Source organism: Heloderma suspectum, chromosome 1, assembly GCF_057233095.1.
Source record: "Heloderma suspectum isolate Gila_16-S chromosome 1, 16-S_ref, whole genome shotgun sequence".
NCBI classification, from domain to species: domain Eukaryota; kingdom Metazoa; phylum Chordata; class Lepidosauria; order Squamata; family Helodermatidae; genus Heloderma; species Heloderma suspectum.
The window spans coordinates 114102078-114116698 of NC_139458.1; the positions used below are offsets into that span (position 1 = coordinate 114102078).

Genomic DNA, 14621 nt, shown 5'->3' on the forward strand with positions numbered 1-14621 from the left:
AGGCTGGGGTAGAGATGCCCAAAGACTGGGGCAAGACCTAAGCAAAGTGAAGAACTGCTCAAGAAAAGTCCCATTTAGGACACTTCTGAAAGTCAGGTTAACAAGTTTATGCATAGTGAAAGGAACATGTAGCTGAAGATTATATCCAGTGTTGAGGAATGCACCACACCAATTTATGTGACCAGCTGCTCTTGCTTGAGTAGCACGGCACTGGTGTTGCTCATACATGTCATTATCAGTCAGTATTTCAGTGGGATTTTGTAAGGAGGGTTTTTAATTTAACAGAGGGTTTTTAATTTTAAAAATTAAAAAATACAGAAGTCTAGCATAATATTCTGCCACACCCAATTGTCCTTGCTTGAAATTACATGAAAGGTTTGCCTTTCATTGGTTCTGTACCAATTTACCTGAAACTGCAGTTGGGCCAGGCTTATACATACAATGAAGGGCAATGTGGCAGTTTGAAGGGATAAAAGTTTTTTTTTAATGGGAATTATCACACTTTTATGTGGCTTTTTTTAAACAAAGAGAGAATAGTGTTGCCCACAGGTCTACCTGCCTGTCCCTGGTAGTATAAATCCCACAGTGGAGGTATTGGGGATGTTTGGAGGTTATGTGTTTTTTTTTACTGATTCTACCACTTGCTGAAAATATGGCAGTATAGCTAAACAAACTTGTTCCTTTTGCTAACACTTTGGGGTTCATCACATGAGGTGGAAATCCCACAACCATTTCTGCTTCTGGATTCTTTGTGGGATTAAGATCAGATCCTTTACATGGGCGGACACGTGCTTTGAATCAAGGACTCAGTTTCTTGGGAAGTTCTATATGTTTTTATACGTTTCATTTTCCAGCCACTAGACGGCACTGTGATTATAGCGCAATGCCGTGATTCATTACACACAGCCGATAAATCGGATTAATGTCCCTTATGGCATTATCTCCAATCTTTTAAAAAGTGGGATAAAGGTCATAAACCTTGGGAGGGGCCCTGGAGATTGACGAAATGAAAAGGACCTGCAAACTTCCATGAACAACCAATCTTGATCACATGATCGCACAATATAAGCCCCATGTAGACAAGGTTTTTGAAGGTATAGTGGAGGGATTGGCATAACTGTGTGAAGCAGGCAGCCCTTTTTCTCTTTAAATTTTGCAGTTGGTGGGGTTGGATACTGTTTATCAAATATGATAGAAAGAGTTCCCCACTCCCATGTCAGCCCTTGACAATTGGAGCACATTCAAGTGACTAGACTACCTGAGGGTAAGCACACTCAGTCCCTGTGGTATGGTTGTCTCTATTATCCTGCCAAATTGTAAACATCGGGTAAAGAGATGTGGTAAAGTAGTTGTCTTGGCTTGGAAAGGGAAGTGGGCCATGTCCTGGCCTCAAGCAGAAGCTTGATGAGATAGTCAGCATGGCAGGCCAAAGTTGCAGGACCTCTGAGTAAACAACATGCTTCCACAAAAGCTGGAGGTTGACTGAGATTTTATAACTTCTCAGGCCAGAATACCCACGTTAGGTTCCACCCCCTTTCCTGAGACATGTCCCTTCTTAAAGGGACAGTCCCCTGGCCTGGAAGCAAATGCTTCTACAGTCCTCAGTGGCTCCTCCTATGGCATGCTCCCTGCACTATGGTGGAACAGGAGGTTCTTGGCTCCTCAAATGAATTGGGCTTGGTGGGGCTATGAAGGTCATGACTTGGGGCCCACAGTTTCACAACTGTCAGCCTTGGGATAGGCAACAGAAACAGGTTGCGTTCTTCATCAGGTGGTATGGTGGCCAAGAACTGTCTCTCATTCCATTCCACCACCACCACTACTTTGTTGTTGTTGTTTTGCCCTCCATCTCCTTGGCTATCATTTGAGGCTGGGGCCATGACAAGCTCACTTGTGAGGTTGTGATCAAAAACATTTTGGTCCTGTTATAGGGATGGACGAAAGTCCCTTACCTTATCCCGCAGCTTGCTTCGTGGTGGGGGGGAGGCGCTCCGTCCCTCCCCCCGAAATTCTGGGTGGGGTGGGAGGCGCCCCATCCCTCCCCGCCGAAATTCTGGCCGGGGGGGAGGCGCCCCGCCCCTCCAGCCGCGAATCTCGTCTCCTGCCGGGACGCAAATGGCGGCAGCCATAGCCGCCGCCATTTGCGTCCCTGCAGTCAGCCATGATAGGCTACGTAAATCCTTACGTAGCCTATCATGGCTGACTTTGGGGGGGGAACAGAACCCATGGGCGCCGCCATTTGCATACGTGCTTCCCCCCCCCCCAAAGAAGCAGCACAGCAATTAAGGTCAGAGGGGGCTATATGCTATGGAGTAAGCAACAGGGTGCTAGGAAGACTAGACAAGGTGGCAAAAAGAAATTAGGGGTGGAGTGAAAAGCAGGAATGGGGGATGGAGACACAATGCTGAAGAATGAAAGAGTGGGGCAAATTTGGGAAGTATAATTGGCACTGCGCGCTTTGGTATTAGGAAGGAAATGGGCCAGCAAGGGAAGCTTGGAAACTGTGGCATAGGAAGCCAAGGGAGCGTAGGGTTGCTGCATCTAGATTCAGACGGGGAATTCTGCTAGTTGTGGCGGCTTCTGCTTTCACAGCAGTGTTGTGACTTGGGAATCTCCTGAAAAGACCAGTGTGGACTAGACAGCTGGCGGCGGGGCCGGTGGCACTTAAATTCACAAATTCATTTGAACTACTTTGTTCAACAGTCTACTTTGTTCAACCTTAACAAATCATCCATGGCAATTATAAGCTTTCATGAACTACAGTTCACTTCATCACAATGGTGGACTGTAGTCCATGAAAGCTCACGCCATAGCAAATGCATTCATCTTTAAGGTTCTATGAGGCTTGGTTTTGCTGCCATGATCCAGACTGTTGGGGCCCTGGGGCCAGGGCTGGGGGCTACTGAATAAAGTAGAACAGGTTCCTGTAGAAGATGCCACCACCCCTCTCCCCCGTTCTGCTACTACCCTTTGCGAAGTGTGCAGCACAAAATCCAATGGTCTTGATGTTTGAGAGAGCACATTTAGCAATAAATAAATGGGAGAAAGCATCCTCTGGTGTCAAGTGATACGGAGTATTTGGTGACGGATTAATCTGGTGGTTTCCCACAAAAGTAAATTCCACCCACATACAAATGCACTTGTTGATTAAGCTAGAATGTTCTTTGCATTCCTCTGGGATCGTCAAAAAGACAGGAAGTGATTCTGCATAATGGCATGAACAGTAAATGGAAACTTTTAATATGGCTCCGTTTTGGAGAAGTTCTCAGGGGCCACATTCCCGGGGGGGGGGGGGGCTGAAGATGAAGGATGCAGGGCCAAAAGGAAAAGAGGCATGGCCAAAAATACCCCAAATGCCAGCCTAGTGTAGCTTAAAGCTCCTACTGTTGGTATCTAAGCCTTAGGAGAGGCATTCCAAACTCTCAGGATGGGGAAAATGTGTAAAAACTGGGAAACCACCAAATGATTGGTGGTTGGAGAAAAGGGATCAGGGAAAGAGCACGTGGCCTTCTGGGGAATCCCAGAGGGCTGCATTTGGCCCTCAAGAGGTCTGCATTTGACCTCCAAGCCTGAGGTTCCCTACCCATGGGTTTAAAGGATGGAATCTGATTATCATCATTTTGTGTATTTATTAAACCAATTATTATATAAAGTACTCAACATATTGCATATCAATTACCTGTGTTTGTGTGTCTATATATATATAAAATGTCATGAAATCTTAGAGCAAGCATGCAGTGCAAAGGAGACAGGCCTGTGCTAGAGATGAATGCACTGGCTAAAGGAAAGGTGCCATCTCTGAACTCTCTTTACAGTGCTGTGTGTGTGCCAAAGCCCTGTGAACTTCACTTTTGTCTAAGGTTGCTTCCAGTCATTGCTCTTCTGCAATTTCTTCTATATGCGAAATTGCAATTAACATCTCACACTTTCAGGGAATACACATTCTCTTTAATGTGTACATCCCACTGTGACCCATCGAAACCTGTGGCTGTGACATAAGCCTTCCAGACATGGGTAGGCTGTCCTTGTGTGCTGGAATGCTGTACAATTTATGGCATAAAGTGGCACTGACCAGAAAGCTAATAGCGACACTGTGATGAGGTATAGAGTCTACTGTTGCTGTTGTGGTCGTGGTAAACAAGAACAGCCTACTTGTTTTTACTTACTTACTGTTTGGGTGGCCATGTGTCCCACTTTACAGAGAACTGCCCTCTATTTGAAGGCATCCTCGGTCTGAAGGACTGTCCAGGCCAAGTCCAGTTTAAAAATAAAGAACCATAAGATGAGAAAAGCAGGGGCCTTGAAGACGCCCACTGACTCGTAGCACCTGGACAGCAGACTGAGCAGGCATACAGGTCAGCTGGCCTCAGTCTTGCCCACTGTGATGAGATGTATTGTATTATTGTTTAAATTATAGTAATTTAATTAGTTCTAAGTCTGCATCTATACATATAAATGAGGCCGTGCACATCTTATGCAAATCTATGTCCTCTTCTGGGATGATGCAATTCCACTCTTTTTGGTAATGCATAAATAGCCCCCCTCCTTTACTGTCTGCAGCCATAAAAATGAAGGCTTTATAAATCACCTGACATGCTACAGATGACTTGGGAAGCACCGGATCGGCAGTCTGGTTTATGCGATGTGAGATGCCGAGCCAGACCCCCGGCAAGGTCTGTGTACATACACATGCACAGCATGAAAACAAAATTAATGCTTGCCTCTCTTCTTCCCGTGCAAAATTTAAATAACATCCACTTGAGTTTACATTTATATTTTACTCTTCCTTCAAGAACCTTGGAATGGTTTACATTTGCTCCCTGTAATCGGGGGATGATATGGTCCTTATCTGGAACTAGGCCAAAGTTTTCTCTAAATGTTTACATGGACCTAGTGGGTTGTCGACAGCCTTTGCCCAAAGGGAGTCGGGGAAATATCCCAGAGTAATTGCATTTGCTACTGTCTACACATTTGTGAAGGGTTAACACAATACATCACTTCAATCTTGCACTTTTGTCTGCTTCCTACTTGCACGTTTTAAATTTAGTTATTCAGAAATGAGTAAGTAACATCCTTGTGTTCTGAACTGTAAGCGAATGCTAATGGGGGATCTGCCTCTTGTTCTCAGCCTTTGTGCTAAAATAGGGGAAGCCTTTCACTCAAATTCCCTGAGACATAGGAGAAGCTTTTTGAAGAGTTACTTAAAACCAAAACTCATTTTTTAATGTTAGAAGCTCGGCTTGGTCTCTTGACTTAGAAAATGCTTTAGCTGAGTTAAGGCAGCCAGATGTAACACATTGACCTTAAATGGTAAAAGCTCCCAGAGTGAGCAGAAGAAAGAGAGGGAGGCTTTCCTGAAGGGGGAAAACAAGAGGAATAGCTCAGTTTTAGGTAAGTAATCTCAATAAACCAAGAATAAACAGCTTTCTTCAGCTAAGATCCCAAACGGAACACTTTTTCCTCCTTAAAGGTATAGTACTTCATGGTTATAGTTGACCTGGGTGAAACTTTTATCAGTTGTACTGGATTTCAATTTCCTAAACAGGGAGTAGCAACCAGGGGACTTGACTAAAGCCTCCTCATTCTTGTGTACTATTTTGAAAGCATGCAACCATGGTTAACAAATGGCAGTGTCACTCTGTACTAAAGTCTGATGTTTAAAGAAACTAACTAATTTTATCAGTGAAACGTGTCCTTGGCTTAGAATCATTAGCAGCTGGTCTCTATTTTGCTAATGATTTCCGATGCTACTCTGTTTATAAACAAATAAGTGTAAAATGAGCTCACTGTAACAGTAACATGCAGTTGTATGAACTTCTTTGCCACATGTTCACTAAGTAGAGTATACAACAGAACTGTTTGCTTTGATGGATTGCGTACTTGCCTCTGGAACCTGTCTTTTAAAAGACATTTCCGGAGCTGTTTCTTTTGTATGGTCCCTACCTGCTTTCCAAAGAACTTATGGGGATTTCTTCAAGATCTGAAGAACTTTTAAAGTTCCATGTAAAATATTTTTTTAGAAATACCCAGCAGGAAGATGTTGATATGGTTTTATAATTTCAGCCTAATGGTTTGTAATGATCATTTCTTTGTAATGAATTTCTTTGACTTGTACTTAAAATGTATTTCCAGCTGCCATGAATGGAAAGCTTAAGTTTATATTCACATTCATGCACATAAACTTGGATTAGATTAAAGGTATTCCAGTTCTCCAGGGTGAACATTTTCTTGTGGAACTGACTATGTATGAGGAATATAAAACCATGTAACAGAATGCTGGAAGAATCTCTTTGACATTTTGTAAAGGTTATGATCAAAGCCTATCGATTACTGCAGATAAAGTGAGTTTTGGAATGCAGTAATTACATGTAATACAAAGTACTATGAATTCTATGTTATCTTCATATAGAGAGTGTCACTATTTCTGTCTCCTGTGGCTGAACGTCTTTATGAATATATGTAGCTTCCATATATCTACACTATTTCTGTTCTTTCTGGTGTTCTAAAACTTATTTGGGGATATCTTTGCACAGTATGAATTGGGTAATGCCCATTTTCTCACTAATGTATAAGTTTAGTGGCACGTGTACTATATTTTTATTTAATGCTTGTACATCCAAGAACTTGAGCTAGTTATAAGCTCTGAAAGTTCAGGCAAGAGCCTTCATAAAGAATATCCAATACTTCTGTATCCTAGAAACACAGGGCCCAACCACTCCTAAATACCCTTTTTCTCTCTGAAGTCTTGCTTTGGTAGAGATCTTGTCTAATAGCAGCATGAGAGCAGGAAACTGTGCACTTTAATGTAAACATTTCAAAATCTGTTGCTAGTCTTGTGTGTGTGTGTAGAGCAGAATGGGGTTTTCTGAAAGGATACTTGGTTGGCTCAGTTCTGCACTATTTGCCACTTGCTCTCTAAAGGTCTCTTAGGTACCATCCTGATTTCATTTCTGAAACACAGGACAGTGTTTACTCAGTTTTTTAAACAAGTCTTAAATCTCCCAAGATGAACAGGGGATGTACTTGACACTTACAATAAGTACTGTGATCAGCTATGTCACTTTTATTTTTAAAATGTATACTGCATGTGAATATGAACCCTACGTGGCAGAATCTTTAATATAATTTAAAAATTAGAGCTGTGAAACAGTATATTAAATTAGGCGTTGTGTTGAGGTCCTTAGAAATGTACTTTAATTCTTCTTTAAATCTAGCAAACCTACTGTTTTTATTCTTTATTCTTTTCTGTTTGGTTTTTAGGCAGTATAAGTGATGGCATAATAATAGAAACATGGCTCCTTGGGATGAAGAGCCAAATAATGCTCTGTTCTATGCATATAAATGTCCAAGAGAGAACCCAGCCCATTTGCTGCCTGTAGCTGAGGTGCTAACAGATTGCCTGCCTTCATGAAGCCCAGAACTAAGTTTTTACAGGAAATCCAGACCAGATTATTGTCAACACGTTGAATTCCTATGTTATCCTTCTGCCTCTTTTTAGACCTTGCTTGTGCCTAATTCCACCCCCCTGCTTTGCAGTTACAGTGCCAGCCTATCCACTGGTCAAGTACTATTAATGTATTCCAGGACTACTGTGTCTTTAATTAGAATCTTCTTTCTTGTGTTTTCTACACAGCAGTGATGAATTGTCCCTTAATTAGCCACTGTCCTCTGGGAGGGTGGGGAGTCTTTAATAGTCATTAATTGCCTCTCTTTTTTCCTTACTACAAAATGGTGCTATTTCAGGAACTGTGGGTCCTTCCAGATGAGGCTTTCATTGCACTATCACCCTGCCTTATTCACATAATTTTTCAGGGGTCCAGACATTGTCATCTTGCACTCGTTACCCTCCCATGTTTCCCCATCACTTCTTTGGTCTTTTTTTCCTTACCTCAGAAAAATTGGCAGTGCTAACAGTGCTCGTTCTGGAAGCACACTGACTAGTTATGGGGAAATTCATCACTAATGCCCTGCTGCCCTGCTCAGGAAGTAACTAGAGCCAGAAATTGCAAGGACAATTCAATTCAAGGACAGTTCAGTTGAAGTTGGGGACCTTTGCTGAACAGGACTGAGTTGTGAGTAAACATCAAAGAAGGATTCTTCTCTAGGCACTGGTAGATAATATAGCTTTGTATTAAGTGTGATGAGGAGCCACCATTTTAATTCCACTTCCAGGTGATTGCAGAACAGCAGTGCCTAAGCAGTGCCAAAGGACCTTAGGGTGGAAGCATATTGCATGAATCTGAACCAAAAACAAACACTTTCATTTCATATTGTATACATGAGAACTGATCAGTAGAGTAACATCTGCTTCTGAATTTCTGTTGTGCTTTAATGTAATGGAAAAAGCAGATACTGATTTCAAATTGTGTACCAGGATATTTATGACTACAGAATAAGGAAATGGGAACAAATTATCACCAAGAGTTTGTACTGTTACGGTGAGTGACTACCCAAGGGCTTCTTCACACGGAGCTTTTACCCTGCTGTTGAGATTGGTTACTCATGGAAGTTTGTGGGCCCTTTAGATGACATTGTTAATCTCCAGGGCATCTCCCACGCTAAATGACTTTTATTTCATTTTTTTTAAAGGTTGGAGATAATGAGCTATCAAAAATTTACCGCGCTTGAGTTCCACTTCAGTTCCCTTGTGAGAGGAGCTAGGCCACAGCACCATCTAGTGGCTGTATAATAAAACACATAGAAGACTCAAATAAGGGAGGAAAGTGGGGGAAGCATGTGTAAAGGGAGCCCATCATGATACTGCATTTAAAACAGTAGCAGAAAGCGCCATTTCAAATGTGGGATTTTAGGCTGCTGTAGAGATGCTCCAAGTGTTGGATGCAGGGATATTTACAGTTAAAATATTTTTAAAGAACTGAGCAAGGACAAAAAAAAAATTAGTCAGCCAAACATATATTCTGTTTCTGTTCTGAAGGGCAAAAGTGCCCCCTTAAGATGTCAATAAAAATAGCATGTGGATGGAAGGCACAGTTCAGCAAAAGTCACAACGTTTGGAATAGGCTTTAATGAAACCTTATGCAACAGAGACCTTCCATGGCTTAGCTAAGGCTTCATAGGAAGCCTAAAACCTTAGCTAAAGCCCTTAAACTTGAATGATAATAGTTTTGTCATGTAAATAATGGCACTTACCAAATATTCCTCTCCTAGCCTCTGTCATTTCCCCACTGTCTGTGTCAAGCTGTATATTCCTTACGTCTGTGTTCTCATCAGTGTTGCTTATAGACCTCTGAATTGTGTCAGTTCCAGAGATCTAGTGCTAAGATTCATCTATCACCTGATCCATCCATGAACTCACTATAGTTGGCTTGGCTTAGGCAACTTTGTAAGGTACCATGTACCCCAATGGCACAGTATAATGGCATTTGCATGTCATGTTTGAGTGTTCAGATTCACACACATCAACTCAGAAATAGTTAAAACAACCACATAAGGTAGTTAAGTAGAATTATTCCCATGCTGCTGGTTAACATTTGAGTGGCTTGCCTAAAGCCAAGTATAGTGAGTTCATGGATGGATCAGGTGATGGATGCATCTTAGCACTAGGTCTCTGGAACTGACACAGTTTGGAGCTCTATCACTGTAATGCATAGGGTGACGCCACTTTTTATTAGGCTTCCAGCTTTTAAAGGTTTGGTCTATATAGTTCTTGAGAAAGCGTTGTAAAATAAGTGAGAGGTATGTTGTTGTTTCTTTTAGAAAGCTTGATGGGTGCTAGAACCTAGTCTCAGAATTTGTTCCTATGTCAGAACCAATGTTCAGCTGTGAAACTTATGAAGTAGTAATTACTTCATGAAATAGTAATTATTACCTACTACAACTTATGAAGTAGTAGTAGGTAGGAGCATGCTTCACATAGTGTCTTGTATCCAGTTAGTAATCATAACTTGCCCCTTATATAATCTGGTATAGGCTTCCATTGCTGATGTGACTTGCAGGCAGCTATCACTTTACAAATAAGCAATGTTTCACAAGGGCAAGTTTGTGTGGCTGGCTCTGGGAGCAGATTAAAATTATTAATTGGGCAGATATTCTTGGTAGGTACTAATGAGAATTCTGTAAAAGCTTCTCTTTTCTGTCATTGGATACTAATGTCTGTCTTCAGAAATAACAAAACAGGAAAGACTATAAAGGCACTTGCGTTTAGAAGTTAATTTTCTTCATGGCTAGATTGCCATGTATTCTTGTAAGATGGAGGTGTAGTTTAAGAGTAAGGGTGCTTCCAGATTAGGCTTTTATGGCAGCATCACCCTGACTTATTCATAGACATTTGAGGGGGCGAAGTTTCCAGACGATAACGTCTTCTACTCTTGACCCTCTCCTGTTTTCCTAATAGTTCTTCCATCTTTTTCCTTAATGCAGAAAAGCTGCTAAAGAGAAAAAGATGGAACAGCTGCACAATGCCTTCTGGTTGCTAGTGCTAGGATCCCTCTGTCTGGAAGCACCCTACATCTTCATGCTTTGAATTCTCCTCAAAGCTCAGAAATGTCACACATTATATGCGGACAAAATGGAAGATCTCTGTAAAAGTGGCAAATTAAAAGCCAGTGCTAGAGTGTGTGTGTGTGTGTGTGTGTGTGTGTGTGTTCTGGTTTCAAATATCAAATCTAGATATCAAATGTATAGTGTCGTTTATAATGAAGTTTTCCTGTCAACTATATATTTGCCTAATACGGTGCTGTCTCAAAGATCCAGCTCCAGTCAACCTTGTTAGCTTTCGCTGGCCATTTTCAGTATTGCTTTGTGTTCTTGGCTTCCCCCAGCTGTGAGGCATTCCAGGGCAGCTTTTTATAGCATTAGTTTCCTTTTCGGATGGAGAGCAATGGAGACTTATGAATGGTAAATTGTGTAACGGGTTTGCAATACAGGCTGAGCAGAAGGCGAGTGAGCAGGCACAGTATTAGATCTGAACAACTTCCGGACAGCTTCTGAAAGTGCAGACATGTGCAGCTGAGCTGAATTGTCCCTGGCCAGACTGAAGCTGCTTAAACTATCACTTTCAGCTTTCCTTGCCAGATTGGTTTACACTCCCACCTTCACAGGAAGACGCAATGCATTCCAGGAGGATGCCATTGTTCAGGCTGATATTTGCTATCAAGAGCCAATGTACACCACAAAAAAGCCCTTCACAGTGGGGGACCATTTTGTTTAAGTTCATGATTATAACAGAATTTGGGGAACTAGTGTTACAATATGTTTAAATAAAAAAACACACATTGGGTTATACAAAAGAAATGTACATTTGAGTTCATATTTCAAAATATGGGTGTGTGGCATTGGATCTTGTAGAATGAATTGCTCACTAGAATGTTAACTCAGTGTAAAACAACTGTACCCATTTCCCTTAGTTCAGTGTTGGTGGATAGGAATCTTGTGGTCTTATATGAAGCCTCATGGTTTCTATTAGATATGACTTCCTTTCTTTCAAGGTTCTCTTATTTTCTGTTTGTTGGATGTAACATGTTGATGGTAAAACGAACAAACAAAAGTCACCCCACTGAATACAAGGTTGATGCATAATCCAAACAGAAAGCTAAATTACTCCTAGGAACTTCTGAGGAAAACCTACATGATATTTCTGTGTTTTGGAATTGGTTCAGAAATACCATTATGAGGAATAGCTAAGCTTGCTTTGTCCCTGACAGTACACACCACCATCACAGTAGAATCCTAATCCATCCGAAGCATGCATGCTTGCTTAAAAGTCAGTTCAGTCGAAATTTTATGCTATTTTCTCCAACTAAAAAAAAAGAAAGGATTGGTGTATGTGTCTAACCGTAAACAGTGTTATCTTGGAGCAGGACAATACTAAGCACTGTCTTAGGGTGTTATTACATGAGTATATATGCAGCAGTATTACTCGGCCAATATTTGATTATTTGATTGAAAGACAAGAGAATAAACTTATTTTCTGCTTCACCTGTTTCTCATATTAGTAACAATAATCATGCATAGCATTTGTATAGTTCCCATTCATTAACTTGGTAATCTCACAAACCTGTAAGGTATTCTGATAGTGTCCGGTAGTATTATTCCTTTATTACAGGTGGGAGGCTTAAGACTATTCTGTGAGTTCCTGTATTGAGCTGAGGTTTGAATGGGGCTAATAATTAATTCTTTAAATCATTACTCTGTGAGCTCTCCAGCAATAAAGGGGATGGCTTCATAAAATTGCTTTTGAAAATGCAAAAAATATTAATGAATCTGAATTTGTGTGTCTTTATGTCTGTCTTTTGGGGCTCTATCTTTTTCTTTTTTACTGCAGTACTGGGTTTTTCGGGATGAATACTATCCTCCCACCACCACTACATTGTATCTGCTGTTAATATAAAAGCACATGCCAGTTTGACAACTAAGAAGATACTATAAAAAAGTCTGCTGCTCTGTTTAAATGCCTACACTTTGTTACTATGGCAATTACATTCTTTAACTGATGTGAGATTTTGACAATAGCTTATTGCCATCCCTTTCTTGGACAGGAAGTTTCACTGGAGAAATCAAATCATATTAGGGCAGTATTCTATCAGCAGCAGCAGCTGCCACCATATGTTTTATAGGCTGCATTTATGTGCTTTATGCTGCAGTTAGGTATGTCAGAGAAATCTGCAGCCAAACCAAATGAGCTTGGATTTTCATGAATCCAACCCATGGATTCCACAACGGACCAGCAGGCGGATTCTGCAGACTTGTGGACCGATTTTCTAACTTTCCTGAATTTTGCGCAAATTCGGCTCTTGAAAAAGCACACAAAATTTTTAAAAGCAGCCAAAAACACGCATTTCCTCCATAGGCTAAAGCGTTAAAAAGCACATTTTTGGGAATTGCTCATTTTTGCATGTGAGAAATTGCATAATTGTGCATTTGTACAAATGCAAATTTCCACAAATTCTGAAACAAAAAAATCTGATTCTGTCAATGGGTGGATGACAGAATGAAATGTGCCTAACAATCCGCGAAACACAGATAGGATGGATTTTATACAATCCGTACATCCCTAGCTGCAGTACAAAGCATGTGTATTTGCAAGTCTCATTGAAATCGATAGGATTTGATTTCTGAATAACCATGTTTAAGAGTGGAGTATGTACTGAGGTCTTCAAACTGCAAATCCAGAAATGTAAAAATGCATGGGGTGGTGGGGTTGGAAGTGACACTTTTTTTGTATTGTATACTACGTCTATTGAGTTCAGCGGGACTTATTTCCAGGTAAGCAGATATAGGATTGCAGCTTTAGCCTTATTCTGTGGGGTGTGGGGGTTCCAAGCTTGTGATAAATGTAGAACAAACTGCAGACTTGTGCAGTCTCCTAGCTATGTAAGGAGCCAGAGTCTCAAACTAGGGACTCTGGTGACATGGCCCAGGCACCTTCCTCTTTGTACCATCATAATAACAGATGGGGGGGGGGCTGCTGGCCTGCTGTCTGCCGCACATCAGCACCACCACTGCAGCTGGCCAGAAGGTAGCTACCAACTCAGTAGGGATATGTGACACACAGGGCCAACAGGACTTCGTCGTGGTGTTTTGAAGTTTCTGACCGTAAGCAACTGGTGGTGGTTCAGGTATTGGTTAAGCTGCTCTCAGGCTGCCTTTGCTCACTCTCCTGCTTCTCAACTTGACCACCTGTCCAGTCAGTACCTACAGGAATAATTTGCAAAACAGCACTTGAAGATCCAACTGAGTTTTACAGTTCAGTGCCCCAAGGATGGTTTTCTTCAAAATGCATTGGGCACAAATATATATTTTTTGTGCACAAAATACTTGTGCACAAGTATTTTTACCCCTTGAGGCTGCCTCCCCTTGGAATTGATGCCTTCCTTTTCTTCTCAGTATCCACTTGCCTTTAGTGTATACCAAGGAACTTTTTGTATAAGTTCTAGATTTGTTTAGAGCAGCAAAATCCTCTTCAGGCAATTCAGCATCTGGAACCACAGTATCAGGAATGCCATGGTTGATTAGGTATTGAGTAGTAAAGCTTCTAGAGATCTGTGTAGCCTTGGGGCCTCTAGCCATTTGTGGAGGAACCTCCGGTTGTGAAGCTTCATAGAGTTTCCACAAATCTACAAGCTGTTCCATTACGTGAAAATAGCCTTTTGGAATGCTAGAGAAGAGAATAATCATGCCAAGATGTAAACAAGGAGGTGATATCTGTTAGTGTTTTGAATAAGGTTGTCAGATTTGTCATTGCTGTATTGGATTAATCACTGTTTTTTTCTGTTGAACAATATGTTGTGCAGCAGAAATAGAAACTGACCAAACTTTCTGTGTATGAAGAATATTTCAGCTGCTAGATAGATGTATGCAACTGGTGTGTAATTGCCTGCAGGAAGGCTGCACTGCTTCAGTGGTATCTCCTTCCTGTATCAGTGCTTTTGATCAAGCTTCAGAGGCTACAGGAAACATTCTACCATGATTGACTTAAGATTGCTACAAGCCCAACAGGTCTAGGCCCTTCCTTCAAACAGCTCCATTCATCCTTCATGATTCATTTTTTCTCGTTGACACAAATTAGCCAGCTAGTGAAAGCTGAAACACTAGAAATCTACTAGGTCAGATTTCCAAATGGCTTTATTGCATGAAGATTTATTATTTCATTTTCTTTGAAC

The 14621-nt window shown here is 41.3% G+C and overlaps 1 protein-coding gene across 8 annotated transcripts in view; it reads left to right on the plus strand.

Annotated features, from left to right (window-relative positions):
• The window catches only part of IRAG1 (inositol 1,4,5-triphosphate receptor associated 1), a 131001-nt gene that overhangs the window by 20816 nt on the left and 95564 nt on the right, over positions 1-14621 (plus strand). Inside the window, exon 1 of one of the 8 annotated variants that reach the window (XM_084854057.1) lies at positions 5307-5391. The exons of 4 other annotated variants lie outside the window; for them this stretch is intronic. The gene's annotated coding sequence lies outside the window, so the exon portion shown is untranslated. Of the gene's footprint in view, positions 1-5306; positions 5471-14621 lie in introns of those variants that run through there. 3 more of the 8 variants (XM_084854016.1, XM_084854026.1, XM_084854047.1) reach the window with 3 other exon arrangements.